Source organism: Phyllobates terribilis, unplaced genomic scaffold, assembly GCF_046119375.1.
Source record: "Phyllobates terribilis strain yellow unplaced genomic scaffold, ASM4611937v1 Scaffold_11__3_contigs__length_659146591, whole genome shotgun sequence".
In the NCBI taxonomy this organism is placed as follows: domain Eukaryota; kingdom Metazoa; phylum Chordata; class Amphibia; order Anura; family Dendrobatidae; genus Phyllobates; species Phyllobates terribilis.
Window position 1 is genome coordinate 562,488,586 of NW_027362771.1, and position 14,664 is coordinate 562,503,249.

Consider the following 14,664-nt stretch of genomic DNA (forward strand, 5'->3'; position numbering starts at 1 on the left):
TAACCACAGAGTCCGTACGGTGCAGTCCCAGGGTCTTTACTGGTGGCAATTATACAGGCCCCAACGGGAGTACTGGCTAGTGATGGGGCCTAGTCAGTCTGGGAGCAAGCATAGAGTCCTCCTGGCCAGGTGGAGTTGTAGGCCTGCCGTTCTTGCTATACTTCTTTGGCTATCCTGCTTGTAGCTATGCTGTAGCCCACGTCCCTGCGTGTAACGTGCTGTGCTCACCCGTATGGCTGGCAGCTTGGGCCTTGCGGATTCCTCGCTCCTCCTTGGCTGTACTGGTCCCCCTATGCTGCTGAACCTCCGGGCTTCTGATGGGGGCCAAGAGACCTGCAATCTCCTGCCCTGCAGTATCTGCTGCTGGGTTTGCAATCCCCACAGCCTTGGACTCCGGTGTCCGGTTCTCTGTGTATACTGGCCTGGACGAGCTATCTCCAGCTCCAGTCCCTGGCTCCTTAGTCCTTCGCGTCCACAACTCGACTCCTGACATTAGACTGAGCTAACTCCGCCTCCAGATCCAGTTATCAAGGGCAGGATCCTCCCCTTGCTGATCTGGAGCCAGGATGTGTTGCATGTATTAGGTTCCTGACCAGGAAACCCCTACTTGCCTCCAGACATGGTAATACCTCTTTTAAGCGGAGCAACACCACTGTGGCAACCAGACCCTCTGGGGTGCCACAGCAGTATCATAGCCCATGAGGTTTAACTGAGGCGTGATTATTGCTAATTGAAAATTTTTCCCAATACCCAGTCATGATGACTTGAAATACAGTCAGCATCGGCAATTTTTGTTGGTCTCTCAGGAGACTTAATCCATGGTATGCAAATGACAGAGTGTTAGCTTCTCTCAGTTGGAAAAGGAAATCTTGCGCCCCACAGCATGGTATTGATGATTTTTGCTTGGAGAAGGAGAGAGCCAGCTGATCTGCCTGCAATGGCCAAAAATGACCTCTTCCCTGAGCCCTCAGACTTCAACTCCCAAGATGCCTTGCGGCAGCGGGGGAGGGGCAGTGGTCATTTGGTACTCACCATGGCTTAAATGAGCTCTTCCTGGAAGCTGGAATTTCTTGGTCACCGGAGTTACTTTATCTTTGCGCAGTGGCAGTATCGTAGCCCATGAAGTTTAACCAAGGGGTGATTGTTGCTAATTGAAAACTTTTCCGAATACCCCGCCATGATGACTTGATATACACTCAGCATCGGCAATTTTTGTTGGTCTCTCAGGAGACTTAATCCATGGTATGCAAATGACAGAGTGTTAGCTCCTCCCAGTTGGGAAAGGAAATTTTGTGTCCCACAGCATGGTATTGATGATTTTCTCTTGGAGCAGGAGAGAGCCAGCTGATCTGCCCGCAATGGCCAAAAATGACCTCTTCCCTGAGCCCTCAGACTGCAACTCCCAAGATGCCTTGCGGCAGCGGGGGAAGGGCATTGGTCATTTGGAACGCACCATTGCACAAAAAAGCTCTTCCTGGAAGCGGGGATTTCTTGGTAACCTGAGTTACTTTAACTTTGCGCAGTGGCAGTATCTTAGCCTATGAGGTTTAACCGAGGCGTTATTATTGCTAATTGAAAACTTTTCCCAATACCCCGCCATGATGACTAAAAATACAGTCAGCATCTGCAATTTTTGTTGTTCTCTCAGGAGACTTAATCCATGGTATGCAAATGACAGAGTGTTAGCTCCTCCCAGTCGGGTAAGGAAATCTTGTGCCCAACAGCATCGTATTGATGGTTTTCGCTAGGAGCAGGAGAGAGCCAGCTGATCTGCCTGCAATGGCCAAAAATGACCTCTTCCCTGAGCCCTCAGACTGCAACTCCCAGGATGCGTTTCGGCAGCAGGGGAAGGGCAGTGGACATTTGGAACTCACCATGGCTTAAACAAGCTCTTCTTGGAAGTGGAGATTTCTTGGTCACCTGAGTTACTCTAACTTTTCGCAGTGGCAGTATCGTAGCCCATGAGGTTTAACCGAGGCGTGATTATTGCTAATTGAAGACTTTTCCCAATAGCCCGCCATGATGACTTGAAATACAGTCAGCATCGGCAATTTTTGTTGGTCTCTCAGAAGACTTAATCCATGGTATGCAAATGACAGAGTTTTGGCTCCTCCCATTGGGAAAAGGAAATCTTGCGCCCCGCATCATGGTATTGATGGTTTTCGCTTGGAGCATGAGCGAGAGAGCTGATTTGCCCGCAATGGCCAAAAATGACCTCTTTCCTGAGCCCTCAGACTGCAACTCCCAGGATGCTTTGCGACAGCGGGGAAAGCGCAGTTGTCATTTGGAGCTCACCATGGCTTAAACCATCTCCTCCTCGAAGCTGGGTTTTCTTGGTCACCTGACTTACTGTAACTTTGTGCAGTAGCAGTATCGTAGCCCATGAGGTTTAACCGAGGTGTGATTATTGCTAATTGGAAACTTTTCACAATACCCTATCATGATGACTTGAAATTCAATCAGCATTGGCAATTTTTTTTTGGTCTCAGGAGACTTAATCCATGGTATGTGACTCGCCCTCCCTGAGAGGTGGGGTTACTTGGTGTCGGGCCAATGTAGGGTGCTGGTGTGGGATGTCGTCATGGCCGTGACCCGATCCATGCGCAGGGCTGTCACCTGAAAAATGGGATTTTGGATGAGTGGTTGTTAGACTACGCCACCTGTGGATTCTGGTGAAGGCCACCAGCGCTGAATCAGTCCTCTGAGGCTGATGTTCTGGCAGCTTGGTCGGTTCTACTCCCCACAGACGGAGTAGGCCTCAGGGCAGTGTTTGATGTACTGTGTGGAGGTATGGTGGGTGCGGTGCCACGCAGGAATAAACAAGCGGAGGCGGTAAATTAAGTCATCCAGGTCTTTACTCACTTTAGATGCACTTTCAGCCACAAAGCTTCTCTCTGCTACACACGGCGTCCTGCGGGTGGTTCAGGAGCACCTGTCAAAACCCCGTCGGTGAGTTCCTCTCCTTCTCCTTCTCCTCCTGCCTGTGTTCCTCCCTGGGATCCAATAAGCCACCGGACTTTTCCAACAGTGACGTGAAGTACACAATCAGATATCGGGGGCTTGTCACCCCTGTTGCGGCAGGAGTCCCACTGGCTAGGCCAGAGTGAAGAATACAGGTGGCGATTTTGCTCCGTCCATATACCCTTGGGATCCTTTCGCCTGTGGAGCCTATCTCCTCTGCTCCCCTCCCAGGCCTTTTCTAAGAACGGGACCCTGACTGGGCAGACACTTGTTAACTCTGACCCGTTCCTCGTCTCAAGCTCAAAGCCAGAGAGCGAGGACCGTGATTCTTCAGCCAGCTACAGATTCTTGCTGGACCCTGACAGAAGACCCACAATCAAAGACATTGAACTTAAGATGGCCATTTATTATATATAATTCTATAAGTGCTTCCTGTAAGTGTTTCCTCCACCCTCACCCACTACTTAGTTCCCCCTGTGTTTGGTTCCCCCCATCTCCTCTATCCCGGGCCGGGGCAGCACCCTGGTGCATTTAGGCCCCCTACAGAACAGGAGTGGTATAGTGTTGAGTGTCAAGTGGGGTCCTGAATGATGCTCCATCCTTACCTGGAAGAGGAGATACCACACATCTATCTGAGGTGCAGTACCCCTGTGGCGACTGAACCCTCAGAGGCGCCAGATATGCAAATGAAAGAGTGTTAGCTCCTCCCAGTTGGGAAAGGAAATCTTGCGCCCCACTGCATTGTATTGATGGTATTCGCTTGGGGCAGGAGAGAGCGAGCTGATCTGCCCGCAATGTCCAAAAATGACCTCTTCCCTGAGCCCTCAGACTGCAACTCCCAGAATGCCTTGCGGTAGCGGAGGAAGGGCAGTGGTCATTTGGAACTCACCATGGCTTAAACAAGCTCTTCCTGGAAGCTGGGATTTCTTGGTCACCTGAGTTACTTTAACTTTGCGCAGTGGCAGTATTGTAGCCCATGAGGTTTATTTGAGGCGTGATTATTGCTAATTGAAAACTTTTTTCAATACCCCGCCATGATGACTTGAAATATAGTTAGCATTGGCAATTTTTGTTAGTCTCTCAGAAGACTTAATCCATGGTATGCAAATGACAGAATGTTAGCTTCTCCTAGTTGGGAAAGGAAATCTTGCGCCTCACAGCATCGTATTGATGGTTTTCGCTTGGAGCAGGAGAGAGCGTACTGATCTTTCCGCAATGTCCAAAAATGACCTCTTCCCTGAGCCCTCAGACTGCAACTCCCAGGATGCCGTGCGGCAGCGGGATAAGACCACTGGTCATTTGGAACTCACCATTAAACGAGCTCTTCCTGGAAATCGGGATTCCTTGGTCACCTGAGTTACTGCAACCTTGCGCAGTGGCAGTATCGTAGCCCATGAGGTTTAACCGAGCCGTGATTATTGCTATTTGAAAATTTTTCCCTATACCCGCTAAGATGACTTGAAATATAGTCAGCATCGGCAATATTTGTTGGTCTCTTAAAAGTCATAATCCATGCTATGCAAATGACAAAGTGTAACCTCTTCCCGGTGCAAAAAGAAACCGTTCGTCCCACAGGATCGTATTAATGATTTTTGATTAGAGCAAGGGAGAGCGAGCTGATCTGCCCGCAACGACCAAAAATGAACTCTTTCCTGAGCCACCAGAATACAACTCCCAGGATGCCTTGAGGTAACTAGGGTGACCAAGTAATCCCGGCTTCCAGGAAAAGCTCGTTTAAGCCACGGTGAGTTCCAAATGACCACAGCCCTTTCCCCACTGTCGCAAGGCATCCTGGGCGTTGCAGTCTGAGGGCTCAGGGAAGAGGACAATTTTGGCCATTGCAGACAGATCAGCTCGCTCTCTCCTGCTTGAAACGAAAACCATTAATACGATGCTGTGGGACGAAAGATTTCCTTTCCTCACTGGGAGGAGCTAACACTCTGTCATTTGCATACCATGGATTAAGTCTCCTGAGAGACCAACAAAAATTGCCAATGCTGACTGTATTTCAAGTCATCATGGCGGGGTATTGGAAAAAGTTTTCAATTAGCAATAATCACGCCTCGGTTAAACCTCATGGGCTATGATACTGCCACTGCGCAAAGTTAAAGTAACTCAGGTGACCAAGGAAACCCTGCTTCCAAGGAAGAGCTCGTTTTAGCCATGTTGAGTTCCAAATTATCACTGCCCTTCCCTCGCTGCCGCAAGGCTTCCTGGGAGTTGCAGTCTGAGGGCTCAAGGAAAAGATAAGTTTTGGCCATTGCGGGCAGATCAGCTCGCTCTCTCCTGCTCCAAGCGAAAACCATCAATACGATGCTGTGGGATGCAATAATTCCTTTCCCCACTTGGAGGAGCTAACAATTTGTCATTTGCATACCATGGATTAAGTCTCCTGAGAGACCAGAAAAATTGCCGATGCTGACTGTATCTGAAATCATCATGGCGGGGGATTGGGAAAAGTTTTCTATTAGCAATAATCACGCCTCGGTTAAAACTCATGGGCTACGATACTGCCACTGCGCAAAATTAAAGTAACTCAGGTGACCAAGGAATCCCTGCTTCCCAGGAAGAACTCGTATAAGTGATGTTGAGTACCAAATGACCACTGCCCTTCCCCCACTGCTTCAAGGCAACCATGGACTTGCAGTCTGAGGGCTCAGGGAAGAGGTAATTTTTGGCAATTGCGGGCAGATCAGCTCTCTTTTTCCTGATCCAAGCGAAAACCATCAAAACGATGCTGTGGGGCATATGGCGCCCTGATGTGCATTGATACCACAGATCCTAGAGGGGTGCATGGACGGATTCCTCCACAAGAGGCCCTCATAGCAAACACACACCTCCACATTCCACCTCAGACCAGCAGAGGGAGCCCGGATAGGGATATAAATAGGGAAGGTGGAGCTAGGCAGTGCAGTCTAGAGAACAGTTTCCTCAGGGGACAGAGGTATTTCCAGTCCCTCTAGAGAGAGTTCAGACTCATAGAGCTCAGACTAGTGAGCTCAAGGCGTGCCGACGCCATAAGAGCGGTGAAGAGTAGCGAGGCCTGCTGCCAGTGTGAAGCCTAGTGAGGGCCCCGAGCAGCCAAAGGCAAGTGGAGCAAGCGAGCTACATAGGGGGTAGAGGAGCTTTGCCAGCTCACCCCAAGACCATATACCGGACACCGGGTCCGTGTCTTCAAGGATCTCTAGAACAAGCAGAAACAACCGGAACCCCTGGCGAACTACATGTCCCAGGAACACCAGAAGCTGACCGTTATCCCAGGGTTAGGAATCACAGAGGCCCAAGAGACCAGGGAGTGTGATCTCCAACAGAAGGCCCTACCACCAGGTCAGCACGTGCCAGACAGAGACCAAGTTAGGCCTAGCTCCAGGCAGGTCAAAAACTTACTACGCAGAGTCAAGAAACAGGAGGCCCTGCACCTTCTCATTGGGGAGGATTCTGATATGCACCCTTCACCCTACAGTGCTCCGGGATTTGCCTGAATTTCCACCAGTAAAAGATACTGAAGTGACTATCGTGTCCGTCCCTGTTTTTTCTCTGACCCGGCTGGGTCTCGTCTGCCCTGCATCCCCCCCTCCTACGCTGCCCTGAGGCCCTGCTCCACCTGTGGGGAGCGATACCATCTAAGCTGCCTTATCACTGGCCTCAGAGGACTGCCGCAGAGCTGGTGAGTCTCACCAGAAACCACAGGTGGCGTCACGAACTTTAATAAAACTAATAAACAAACCAATCCCTTTTTTTAAAAGCTGACCCCAGAGTACAGGCCCGGGAGCTGACCACCGCAACATCCCCAAGGTCAGGCAAAAGGCCCGGGTACCGAGTCGTCCCCATCACCCTGGGCGAGTCAATTGCGTACGCCAGCAGCTCCCTTCACGACTCCGAGAGGAACCCAGATAATTATAGCTCTTTCAAATTAGAGTTGCTGGCTCTGGTTTGGGCAATAACCGAGAAGTTTGCAGATTATTTGTCAGGGTCTGAAGTGCTGGTGAGAACAGATAACAACCCACTGGCCCACCTGGAGAATGCGAAATTGGGGGCCCTGGAGCAGCAGTGGGTGGCCCGCATGGCCAGGTACCGGTATAAGATCGCAAACCGGCCTAAGGCAGAGAATACTCACGCCGACGCCCTCTCCCGAGTGACATATGAATGGCCTGATGATGACCGCGATGAAGATTTGGAGGCGGATGAGACCCCTAGCTTCCGAAGTTTCGTGGGACCGCTGGCCGCAGCGCAGGGTCAGATCGGAGAGATTTCGGAAGAACAAGTGCTAGGGCGGCCAAGAGATGACTGGATCCGACTTCAACAGACTGACAGAGAAGTTGCTCAATTACGTCAATGGGTGGCTTTGCAACAAGTCCCCAGTCGAGAAGAGAGGAGTACCCTGTCCTCGGGAGCACTGAAAATGCTGGGACAATGGGAGAGACTGTGTTTGCGAGACGGGCTGCTGTACCGATGGGTGCAGCTACTACGAGAGTTCGGGACCACCTGGCAAGTGGTGATCCCAGAGAAGTTGGTCGGAGTAGTGGCTAAGGAGGCTCATGAACGAGGGGCTCACTTCGGACCAGAGAAGACATTTCAGTGGTTGCAGAGGCTGGTGTATCATCCCCGACTGCGAGCAACAATAGAAGACACTTGTCGAAGATGTCGGAGCTGTGAGCTGGTAAAGCCCCCGGAGCAGCGGGTCCCCATACAAACTATTGTGACTTCTGCCCCCTTGGAGGTGCTGATGATCGACTATTTGACTGTTGGACCGGTGCATCTCGGGTATGAACATTGCCTGGTAATGACAGACCACTTCACCAAGTTTGCGGTAGTGACCCCGACCAGAGACCAGACCGCCGAGTCAGCTGCACAGGCAATCTGCCGAGACCTCATTTGGGTGTATGACTGCCCAAAGAGGATTCATTCCGATCAAGGCGCCTGCTTCCAAGGCCGGGTGATGGAAGAGCTGCACCGGTTGTACAAGATTGAGAAGTCACGGACTGCTCCTTACCACCCTCAAGGTAATGGGGCCTGTGAACGCTTTAATCGGACACTGATCCAAATGCTCCGCACATTGGAGGAAGATCGGAAGGTACGATTGCCTGAGTTTGTGGCCGAGCTGGTGTGAGTCTACAACAACCGAGTGAATAGTACGACGGGGTTCACTCCTTACACCTTGCTGTTCGGACGAAAGGGGCGAGAGATCACCGAGTTAGAGCTGGACCCCGAGGAGGACTACCCAGGGACGGGGGTGTGTTCCTGGGTCCGAGAACATCGGCATCGACTGCAGACCCTCCGACATTTGGCACAACAACAGTTTCAGGAGCTCAAACATCATGAGATATTGCCTCTTCGAGGGACAGCTCTGAGGCCCGGGGAGTGGGTGTTGGTTCGGGACAGGCGGCCCCGGGGCAAATTGAGTAGGCGGTGGGAACAGACCCCGCACCGAGTGAAGCGCAGGATTGGCGCTGAAGGACCTGTGTATGAAGTTCAACCCGAGGTGGCTGAAGGAGCCCCTACCAGAGTGGTTCATCGTAGTATGCTGCGACCCTGTCTGTCTAAAGATGACGAGGGTGGAGAAGAATCACCTGCTTCTAGAGAGAGACCTGTCACCGTTGTCCCAAGCCACGATGTGGACAAAGAAGAGTTGTTTATTCTACCTCCGAGCCCCAGCACTCGATTACCTGCAGTCCCAAGTGCAGGCGGCGAGGGAACAACATCCGTTGAAGACACCGGGCAGGCAGAGATTGGAAATCCGAGTGACCCTGCACCCCCCATCGGTCAAACTGAGTTACGCCGGTCAGAACGGACGACAGCAGGAGTGCCTCCTCACCATTACGAACAAGATCAATTCATATGGTACCGTATCATCCAGGAAGTCCAAGAATGTGAACGCTTGATGAAGGAACTCTCGCCCTTGGAATGGCGAGTGAAAGGAGAGCGGGAGTGTAAGGGGGAAGACCGGGGTGTAAGTGCTTTCAGAGCAAGGGATCCGGAACTGCCGGGGCCATACCTCTTGTTGCAGGGGGAAGACAGACTGCAAGCAGAGGAGTCATGTGACAGGGAAGCAGGGGGTGTGTCGAGAGAGGGAGCTGGGAGGTTAGGTGACAGAAAGACTCCTGGTGTGACTGGAGAGAGGAAGAGACGAGTACGTTTTGCACGGGAAAGAGGAGCTAGATCCGTCTCAGCAGAGCAGCGTGAGACAGTCCAGGCTCTCCTGGCTCCAGGACTGGGAGCAAGAGCTGAGTGCAGTGGACCGGAGGAGTCAAGCCGACTATAGAAGAGATGCAGGGTCGGTGGAGCCGGGCACGTGAGGTGCCGTGTTATGGACTAGGGGCTCAGTGGGTAAAACCGGAGACCGCCCACTGCCGCCAGAAGACAAAGCATTGTTTGGGCGGGGACACCTGAAAAATCAACACAAGCATCAGCGTGCATCTGCCTTGTGAGGAGCGAGAGTCAGCTAAGTGAAAAAAACTGTTGATTATAACCGGTTCGACTCTGCTACTGTACATCCAGTTAAACTGTGAACTGTCAGTGATAGACTTTTACCTGCTTTTCCCTTGTCTTTCCCCCATATTTTCCCCTGATACTCCCTGCGTGGAGATTTACCCTGTTATTATAAACTTCCCCTGTTTATTAACCCCATATTGGCTGCTCTGTGTTTCTGTGTCGCTGCATCTAAAGTGCCGGTGTTACATTTGGTGTAGTCGGCAGGGTGCAGTCGTTAGACACAGTCACTGCAGAGCAGTCCATCATGGGAGCCCCTAAATCTAGCTTGCCGCTGGGGGCCATGCTCAGCAATCTCCCAAAGTTCACCAAGGACAATATGATACTGTGGGACCTGATTGAGTTAGGAGTATGTTACATATGCATCCGATAACCCCAGCTATGCAAGCCGAAATAGCCTTACTGGCCCTGGACGGCGAGGCCCGACAATCCGTGATGTACCGCCCTCCCCATGACCGGGATACAGTACAAGAAGTGGTGCGGATACTGGAGGAGATGCATGTGGATCCCACCAATGTATGAGAGCTGAGGATACGGCTGTTTCACCAAGTGCAGCAGGAGGGGGAGACTGTGACGCAGTATGTTAATGCCTTACAGAGAGTGAATGCCTATATCACTAGAAAAGACGACATGGGGAATTTGGGAATGGGCCCCCCTGACGTGATCTTAAGTGACCAGTTTGTGGCAGGCCTCAGGGATGTGCAGCTGAAGCAGGCCTTGCGGGAGCGCCTGCGCGCCAACCCACGTATGACTTTTCTAGAAGTGGGGGCAGAGGCACGTGTGAGAGAGCAGGAGATGGGGGTGACGGCCCTGACAGGGATGGTCCGGAGTAATGAGGTACCCACCCCGCCTGCAGCTGAACCGGAATGGGCTCGAGAGATGCGAAAGGAGAAACAGGAGATGCGGGATGAATGGTCCAGTCTCAAGAAGACCCCTGCCCCGACACCAGAGATACCCAGATCGATTGCCCCAGTTAGGGAAAGAATTGAATTAAGGACCCCCCCCTGCAGGAGAGTTCCGGAGAGAAGTGAGGCAGCCCTACACAGACAGAGACACGACCTGCTGGAAGTGTGGAGGCGCAGGACATTACGCCAGAGGCTGTGCTAGCCAAGGGCGGCCCCTGTCGCGGCAGCCATTAAACTAGCGGGCTCCATGTTCAGGGGACAAAGCACAGAGCCTGAGGAAGGGGAAAGAAAAAGAGGAAGTCCCAAAGACCTAGTTTCCAGCAGCCCGACTGTCTGGGCCGAAATAAGCGGTCGGGCTGTTCACTGCCTGATTGACACGGGATCCCTGGTGACTACGATGACAGAAGCCTACTTCCAACAGCGATTTCCAGAGATAGCGTGGCCTGTATTGGGACCAGTAATTAGACTCACAGCAGCTAATCAATTACCCATCCCAGTCGCAGGGGTGGTGTGGATGAAGATCCGAGTGTGTGGAAAAGATGTGGGAAAAAAAGGAGTCATCCTGGTCGCAGGGGGAATCGGAAGTGGACCCCCGGTGAACCTCGGAATGAGTGTGCTGAAAGAGATCGGGCAAATCCTGCTTAGTGAGCCGAATGAGATGCCTCTAGACCAGTGAGACCCGCGAACTACCCAAAGGAGGATCTTTCAACAACTAATCCGAGCTACCCAGGCTCAGGAGATGTCGAGTGAAGGGAAGATCCTGGGGAAAATAATAGTGCCAGCAGCTGCAGTGCTCACCTTACCGACCGGGAAAACTGTACTCACGTTACCCGCATACCTCTTGAGACGGTCGAAATTCAGATAGAACTAACATCGATGGACAAAGTACCGCGCGGACTCTTGTTGGCTCGAACACTGGCCACAGTCCAGGGTGGCAATGTTATAGTGCTGTGTGTTAATCTGGGCGAAGATGATCTCACACTCCCTCCCAGGGCGGAAATAGCCCAGATTCTGGGAATGCCAGAGAAGTTAGTGTGACCTGATGTGGTACAGCTGTCCGCTGTACGAGGAGACCCCTGGACTCTGGCGGTTACCGTGCCACCAGAATCTCACCGGGCTAGTGCGAAGGGGGGACAAAGAATCCTAGAATGAATGAGGGCTGAATTGACGGGACTTATACCTCGACAGGTGCAGCAGGTTGCGGAGGTGCTGGAGCGGTACCAGGATGTCTTTGCTGTCCATGAGGATGATTTTGGTTGCACCGAAGCCATTACCCACGAGATTCCCACGGGAAGTGCGGGAGAGATACCGGCAGATACCTCCCCAGATGTATAAAGAAGTTAAGGAGATGCTAGTCCAAATGTTACAGAATGGTGTGATACGGGAGAGTCAGAGTCCATGGGCAGCCCCAATTGTCCTGGTCCGGAAAAAAGATGGGACCCTGCGGTTCTGTGTGGACTATAGACGACTAAATGCCTGTACAGTACGGGACTCTTACCCACTACCCCGAATCGAAGAATCCCTGTCGGTCTTAGGGAAGGCAAGATACTTCTCCTCTTTGGATCTGGCCAGTGGGTACTGGCAGGTGCCCGTGGCCGAACATGACCGTGCAAAGACGGCGTTCATATTACCCATGGGACTGTTCGAGTTAAATCGGATGCCCTTCGGCCTGACTAACGCCCCCCGAACGTTCCAGCATCTGATGGAGAGGAACCTCGGCGATTTGAACTTCGAGGCAACACTGATTTACCTTGTCGACATAATTGTCTATGCCGCCACCTTCGAGGAGCACGTCCAGGGACTGGAGCAAGTACTGAGTCGCCTACAGAGTCATGGCCTAAAGGTGAAGCCCCAGAAGTGCCACCTGTTCCACAAACAGATCGAATATCTCGGTCATACTGTGTCCGGTGAAGGAGTCAGGCCCACCCAGGAAAAGGTGGCCGCCGTACAGGAGTGGCCTACCCCGAAGACAGTGAAGGAAGTTCGGGCCTTCCTGGGACTTGCCTGGTACTACCGAAGATTCGTGAAGAACTTCACTTGCATAGCCAACCCATTGCTGGAGCTACTTAAGGGAGTGCCAGCGGGCTCCAAGAATCAGGCAATTCGGTGGGGAAGCAGCCAGGAAGAGGCCTTCCGTGCCCTAAAAATGGCCCTGACCGAGGCCCCAATACTTGCCTATGCTGATTTCTCCCAACCCTTCATACTCCACACTGATGGGAGCCTACATGGTCCGGGAGCCGTGTTATCCCAAGTACAAGAGGGGAAAGAGCGCATGATTGTGTGACGCCCAGCTGCGCTTGGTATCACAGATCCTAGAAGAGTGCATTGATGGAATCCTCCACAAGAGGCCCCATAAACATTCACACATCTCCACCTTCCACCTCAGACCAGCAGAGGGAGCCCGTTAGGGATATAACTAGGGAAGGTGGAGCTAGGCAGTGGAGTTCCTAGCCTGCTAGAGTGATTCAGCAGTTCCTCTGAAGAGTTCCTGCAGAGTGAGGCACAGAAACAGGTCAGTCTGCAGTGGAGCTCAGTCTAGTTTAGAGAACTCAGCTAATAGTTCATCAGTGGAGCACGAGGCTCCTGCTAGCTAGATTCAAGTAGCTCTGAATAATGAGCTTTAGGTGTGCCGGCGCCATAAGATCGGTGAAGCGCGGCAAGCTGCCGTTAGTGTGTACAGCCTAGTGAAGGCCCGAGTTGGCCGAAGGCGAGTGGAGAAGTTAGTACATAGGGGGCAGAGGAGCTTAACTAGCTCACCCCGAAGCTTTACCAGACACTGGGTCCGAGCTTACCGGGATCTCTATGACCCAGTGAGGTATAACCGGAATCCCTGGAGAACTACAGGTCCCAGGATGGCTAAAGTGCTGATACGTAACAAAGCCAGGAGACACATAGGCCCCGCAAGCTGGGAGCGTGTATTCCAAGAAAAAGCCCCACCACAAGGTCAGCCAGCGCAGGACAGAGAGAAAGTTAGTGCCAACTCCAGGCATGTCAGAAACTTATTACGCAGAGGCAAGAAACAGGAGGCCCTACACCTGCTCATTGGGGAGGATTCTGATATGCACCCTTCATCCTACAGTGCTCCGGGATGTGTCTGAATTTCCACGAGTAAAAGGTACTGAAGTGACTATCGTGTCCGTCCCTGTTCTTGCTTTGACCCGGCTGGGTCTCGTCTGCCCTGCATCCCTCCTCCTACGCTGCCCTGAGGCCCTGCTCCACCTGTGGGGAGCGATACCATCTAAGCTGCCTTATCACTGGCCTCAGAGGACTGCCGCAGCGCTGGTGATTCTCACCAGAAACCACAGGTGGCGTCACGAACTTTAATAAAGCTAATAATCCAATCCCTTTTTTTAAAAGCTGACCCCAGAGTACGGGCCCGGGAGCTGACCACCGCGACATCCCCAAGGTCAGGCTAAAGGCCTGGGTACCGTGTCGTCCCCATCACCCTGGGCGAGTCAATTGCATACGCCAGCCGCTCCCTTCAAGACTCCGAGAGGAACCCAGATAATTATAGCTCTTTCAAAGTAGAGTTGCTGGCTCTGGTTTGGGCAATAACCGAGAAGTTTGCAGAGTATTTGTCAGGGTCTGAAGTGCTGGTGAGAACAGCCCTGGAGCAGCGGTGGGTGGCCCGCATGGCCAGGTACCGGTATAAGATCGCAAACCGGCCTAAGGCAGAGAATACTCACGCCGACGCCCTCTCCCGAGTGACATATGAATGGCCTGATCATGACCGCGATGAAGATTTGGAGGCGGATGAGACCCCTAGCTTCCGAAGTTTCGTGGGACCGCTGGCCGCAGCGCAGGGACAGATCGGAGAGATGTCGGAAGAACAAGTGCTAGGGCGGCCAAGAGATGACTGGATCCGACTTCAACAGACTGACAGAGAAGTTGCTCAATTACGTCAATGGGTGGCTTTGCGACAAGTCCCCAGTCGAGAAGAGAGGAGTACCCTGTCCTCGGGAGCACTGAAAATGCTGGGACAATGGGAGAGACTGTGTTTGCGAGACGGGCTGCTGTACCGACGGGTGCAGCTACTGCGAGAGTTCGGGACCACCTGGCAAGTGGTGATCCCAGAGAAGTTGGTCGGAGTAGTGGCTAAGGAGGCTCATGAATGAGGGGCTCACTTCGGACCAGAGAAGACGTTTCAGTGGTTGAAGAGGCTGGCTCTGAGGCCCGGGGAGCGGGTGTTTATTCGGGACAGGTGGCCCCGGGGCAAATTTAGTAGGCGATGGGAACAGACCCCGCACCGAGAGAAGCGCAGGATTGGAGCTGAAGACCTGTGTATGAAGTTCAACCCGAGGGGGCTGAA

The 14,664-nt window shown here is 52.5% G+C and overlaps 9 non-coding genes across 9 annotated transcripts; 7 read left to right on the top strand and 2 right to left on the bottom strand.

The window, feature by feature from the left end:
- The first annotated feature begins 669 nt into the window (after window positions 1-669).
- On the top strand, window positions 670-810 carry LOC141167963 (U4 spliceosomal RNA). Its single transcript, XR_012251742.1, has one exon. It is a non-coding gene; the product is annotated as a U4 spliceosomal RNA (small nuclear RNA).
- Window positions 811-1,090: 280 nt separating this feature from the next.
- On the top strand, window positions 1,091-1,231 carry LOC141167903 (U4 spliceosomal RNA). The gene has a single exon (XR_012251685.1). It is a non-coding gene; the product is annotated as a U4 spliceosomal RNA (small nuclear RNA).
- Window positions 1,232-1,511: 280 nt separating this feature from the next.
- LOC141168448 (U4 spliceosomal RNA) lies at window positions 1,512-1,652 on the top strand. The gene has a single exon (XR_012252185.1). It is a non-coding gene; the product is annotated as a U4 spliceosomal RNA (small nuclear RNA).
- A 280-nt stretch (window positions 1,653-1,932) lies between these two features.
- Window positions 1,933-2,073, top strand: LOC141168479 (U4 spliceosomal RNA). The gene has a single exon (XR_012252216.1). It is a non-coding gene; the product is annotated as a U4 spliceosomal RNA (small nuclear RNA).
- A 280-nt stretch (window positions 2,074-2,353) lies between these two features.
- Window positions 2,354-2,494, top strand: LOC141167957 (U4 spliceosomal RNA). The gene has a single exon (XR_012251737.1). It is a non-coding gene; the product is annotated as a U4 spliceosomal RNA (small nuclear RNA).
- A 1,414-nt stretch (window positions 2,495-3,908) lies between these two features.
- LOC141167664 (U4 spliceosomal RNA) lies at window positions 3,909-4,049 on the top strand. The gene has a single exon (XR_012251457.1). It is a non-coding gene; the product is annotated as a U4 spliceosomal RNA (small nuclear RNA).
- A 276-nt stretch (window positions 4,050-4,325) lies between these two features.
- LOC141167891 (U4 spliceosomal RNA) lies at window positions 4,326-4,465 on the top strand. The gene has a single exon (XR_012251676.1). It is a non-coding gene; the product is annotated as a U4 spliceosomal RNA (small nuclear RNA).
- A 462-nt stretch (window positions 4,466-4,927) lies between these two features.
- LOC141168217 (U4 spliceosomal RNA) lies at window positions 4,928-5,068 on the bottom strand. Its single transcript, XR_012251962.1, has one exon. It is a non-coding gene; the product is annotated as a U4 spliceosomal RNA (small nuclear RNA).
- A 281-nt stretch (window positions 5,069-5,349) lies between these two features.
- Window positions 5,350-5,489, bottom strand: LOC141167925 (U4 spliceosomal RNA). Its single transcript, XR_012251705.1, has one exon. It is a non-coding gene; the product is annotated as a U4 spliceosomal RNA (small nuclear RNA).
- Between the last annotated feature and the right edge of the window lie 9,175 nt (window positions 5,490-14,664).